At 42.7% G+C, this 3,855-nt stretch overlaps 1 long non-coding RNA gene across 2 annotated transcripts; it reads right to left on the reverse strand.

The window, feature by feature from the left end:
- Nucleotides 1-818: 818 nt before the first annotated feature.
- On the reverse strand, nt 819-3,427 carry LOC121532076. 2 transcript variants are annotated; one of them, XR_006661996.1, is made up of 4 exons: nt 2,727-3,427; nt 2,110-2,557; nt 1,712-1,885; nt 819-1,574 (listed from the first exon to the last, which is right to left on the reverse strand). It is a non-coding gene; the product is annotated as an uncharacterized LOC121532076 (long non-coding RNA). The 2 variants fall into 2 exon arrangements; XR_006661995.1 differs by having other exon boundaries at nt 2,110-3,427.
- Between the last annotated feature and the right edge of the window lie 428 nt (nt 3,428-3,855).

A 3,855-nucleotide genomic window follows, 5' to 3' on the forward strand; every position in this document is an offset into this window, starting at 1 on the left:
TGTTACTCTGATCCCCTCTGCTGGCCTTTATATGTCATGCCAGTCACCCAGAAGCTGATGCCCCTAGACACTGACCTTGGACCATTTAGCATTTTCAGTTTAGCAATACATTTGGCTCGATGGGCACATCGGGATTTCGATTTGTTCGTCAAAGCAATTTGTGGGACAGAAAAAGGGCAGTTATTTGAAAATGTGTAGGTCCATACATACTTTCTATCTAGTTTTAGACGTTCAAACGTGGCCTGGAGTGTTTTCTTAACCCAAAATAATAATTTCTGCACTAACAGGCAAAACCCTTCTACTACTTAATGTGCATTAAAAAAAATATTATATCACAATAACTACTAGTATAACAGCCCTTGCTGAAGGTTGCTTCCATTGACAGTTGACACATTGGAAGCCATGCTCTTGGAAGCTGAGGAGTCTGTGTAATCACTTAAACATGGATTGAGGGGCTCAGTGAATGTGGATAGGAAGAGATAGAAACTGAAAGGATAGGTGCACATTGAAACAGATTACATTTGTATTGCACAAGCTTGACCATAAAAAAATACATAATGAGTATAAAGTATTTTTTTTAAACATATTATATACAGTGTTTTACAAATAAAATCTGAACACTTTCCTAATATTGAGTTGCACCCCCTTTTGCCCTCAACGTGGTCTCTACAAGGTGTCGAAAGCATTCCACAGGGATGCTGGCCCCTGTTGACTACAATGTTTCCCACGGTTGTGTCAAGTTGGTTGGATGTCCTTTGGGTGGTGGACCGACCATTCTTGATACACATGGGAAACTGTTGAGTGTGAAAAACCCAGCAGCCTTGCAGTTCTTGACACACTCAAACTAGTGTGCCTTGCACCTGCTACCATACCCCGTTCAAAGGCACTTAAATCTCAAGCCTTTGAAAGTCATTCTTTAACTTGTCTCTTCCCCTTCATCTACACTGATTTGAAGTGGATTTAACAAGTGACATCAATAAGCGATCACCTGGTCAGTCTATCGATGTCATGAAAGAGCAGGTGTTCCTAATGATTTGTACACTCAGTGTATTTTACAGTATACAATGGGTCATATGACCATTAGGTGTTTGTTATATTGTGGTGTTGTTGAATCCTCATTACTTTTGGAGATGGATGAAGCTAAGGAAGATCCGGGCCAGTATTCATAGTGTCTCAGAGTACTAGTAGGAGTGCTGATCTAGGGTCAGGTCCCCTCCTGTCCATGTAATCTTATTCATTATTACCTAAAAGGAAAAACTGATCCTAGATCAGCACTCATTGAGGCGCTTTATGAATACAGGCCCTAGTGGTGTATTCTGTGTGGTAAAGATGTGAGGGTCACCTTTTGATATATATCCCCCCGCCCCCCAGGCTAAGTACACACTATTAGAATAGGGATGTGATATTCAGGACATCTGCCACATATTGGCTATTTTGTTTTCTCGTGTTTGGACAGTGAAAGAAGCTCTGAAAAGCAAGTTTCCCAATAACAGTAACTACACATCCGCTCTGCTGGGCTGGGATGCCGTTCCGTCCTCCAGTTCTGTCACCAATCTCTGGCCCATGGACTTAATCTAATGGAGTAAACAGAGGAACAGTGGGAAAACAATACAGACCCACTGACTGAAATATAATGCCAACCAAGGTCTGAGGGAATGTCACCCAGACAGACCCTCTTCACAGTGGCCAGGTGAGAACTCAAAGCGCTCACCTCAGTGTCTTCAGTTTGCAGCATGGATCTTCCAGTAAAGCAGGGAGCAGCTTCACTCCTGAGTCACCTGGGTAGTTCCAGCTCATATTCAGTTCTCTCAGGTGTGAGGGGTTTGACCTCAGAGCTGAAGCCAGAGAAGCACAGCCTTTGTCTGTGAATCCACACTCCGACAGCCTAAAATAAAAGTATCCTTTAATTCTTCAGTTCAGGACACACAGAGAAGATAACATTTTCTTCTTTGCAAGTTTACATTTTCTTTTTTTAAGATTATCATATAGGTTTCTACTTGAGGTGTCCACCATAAGATACAAAAAAGTGAGGTTTGTGGACTATTGTGTATAGCTGCTGTATAAAGAACCAAGGCATATGTACTGTAACTCTCAGACAGGAGACCTTACTTTAGCATCCCCAGTTTACAGTGAGGATTCCCCAGTCCAGAACAGAGCAGCTTCACTCCTGAATCCTGCAGCTTATTTGTACTCCGGTCAAGCTCTCTCAGACTAGAGGAGTTTGAGCTGAGAGCTGAAGCCAGAGCTTGACAGCAGTTCTCAGTAAGTTTACAGATATTCAGCCTTGACAAAAAAAAGATACATTTCAACATTACGCTACACAATGACGGCAAGGCACACACGATCACCTATGATTTTCTATAGTTATTCACAGTTGTGCTATTATGGCCCCAACACTCAGCTCAGTGTCTTCAGTTTGTGTGGATCCTCCAGTACAGCAGAGAGCAGTTTCACTCCTGAGTCACCTGGATAATTGCAGCTCAGGTCCAGCTCTCTCAGGTTTGAGGGGTTTGACCTCAGAGCTGAAGCCAGAGAAGCACAGCCTTCCTCTGTGACACTACAACGTGATATATTGCGGGGAGAAGGAGGAAAGCTCTTTGTGTCTGCTATGTGTGTCACTTTCTGAGGAATGCCATTATATCACGTCTCAAGAGGTTCCTTATTGTCAAAATATCTACAATTTTATGTGTTGCGTATCATTGAGCTGTAATGGGGCCAATGCTCACCTCAGTGTCTCCAGTTTACAGAGTGGATCCTATAGTGCAGGGTTTCCCAAACTCGGTGCATGTTTTTTGAGTTTTTGCCCTAGCACTACACAGCTGATTCAAAAAATACTCATCATCAAGCTTGGATTATTTGAATCAGCTGTGTAGTGTTAGGAGTGGTCCCTTGGGGACCCGAGTGCAGCAGAGAGCAGGCTCACGCCGGAGTCTCCTGGATTACTCTCACTCAGATCCCACTCTCTCAGGTGGGAGGGGTTTGACTTCAGAGCTGAAGCCAGAGAAGCACAGCTTTTCCCAGTGACTCTACAACATGACAGACTGCGCAGAGAAAAAGTTAGTTATTTTATAACATTTATTCTAGTGTCAAAATTGACTACAAAGTGTAAATATAATTATTTTGGTCATAAAGCCAGTCTCGTCCAAAACAGAGATTTGCGAGACAATGAGGAAAAAATGATCTGTCACGAAATTAAGGGTACGTAACAGTTTTCCTTGGGTTGGGTTTATCTCAATACTGCCCACAGCTGGCAGCACCCAAGTAATCACCAATTCGGAGTGTAGCTGCACGGGACCGACCATAATGCCCAGCACACTGACCATGGTCAATTTGGTTTCACTTTGGATATCCCCGTGGGGCTAGTTGGGGACCATCAATAAATTACACAATGTACATGGGACAATATTTACAAACTTCAATAGCTCCAAATTTCAATGACTTAAAAACCTCAAACCAACTATAAATTGTAGAAATTCGTATACAAATATTGAAAACATTTAAAGAGAACTAAAAGGCGTGCAACATGAAAATATTGTGTCATTTACATTGTGAAATGTATCGACGGTCCCTAACTAGCCCCACAGATAGGCTATCCAAAGTCAAACCAATTTTGCGACAGTTACACACCAGCCGGCTGAAGCAAATTGGCTAAAGAAGTTGGCCTAGGCTACTTCCAGACACAAGATCTGGTTAGACTGTTTCAAGTTATCTAGAAGGGTGAGTGACCGTAACTGTGTACTGTCTTGGCAGAGTGATGTAAGAGTGTCTGCTAAATGTGTCACGGTTCAGACAGACGACCAGAGGACCACAATTGCGTCACACCAGAAAGTTTATTAAACTTAAGGGGAAAGGGAT

This window comes from Coregonus clupeaformis, chromosome 19, assembly GCF_020615455.1.
Source record: "Coregonus clupeaformis isolate EN_2021a chromosome 19, ASM2061545v1, whole genome shotgun sequence".
In the NCBI taxonomy this organism is placed as follows: domain Eukaryota; kingdom Metazoa; phylum Chordata; class Actinopteri; order Salmoniformes; family Salmonidae; genus Coregonus; species Coregonus clupeaformis.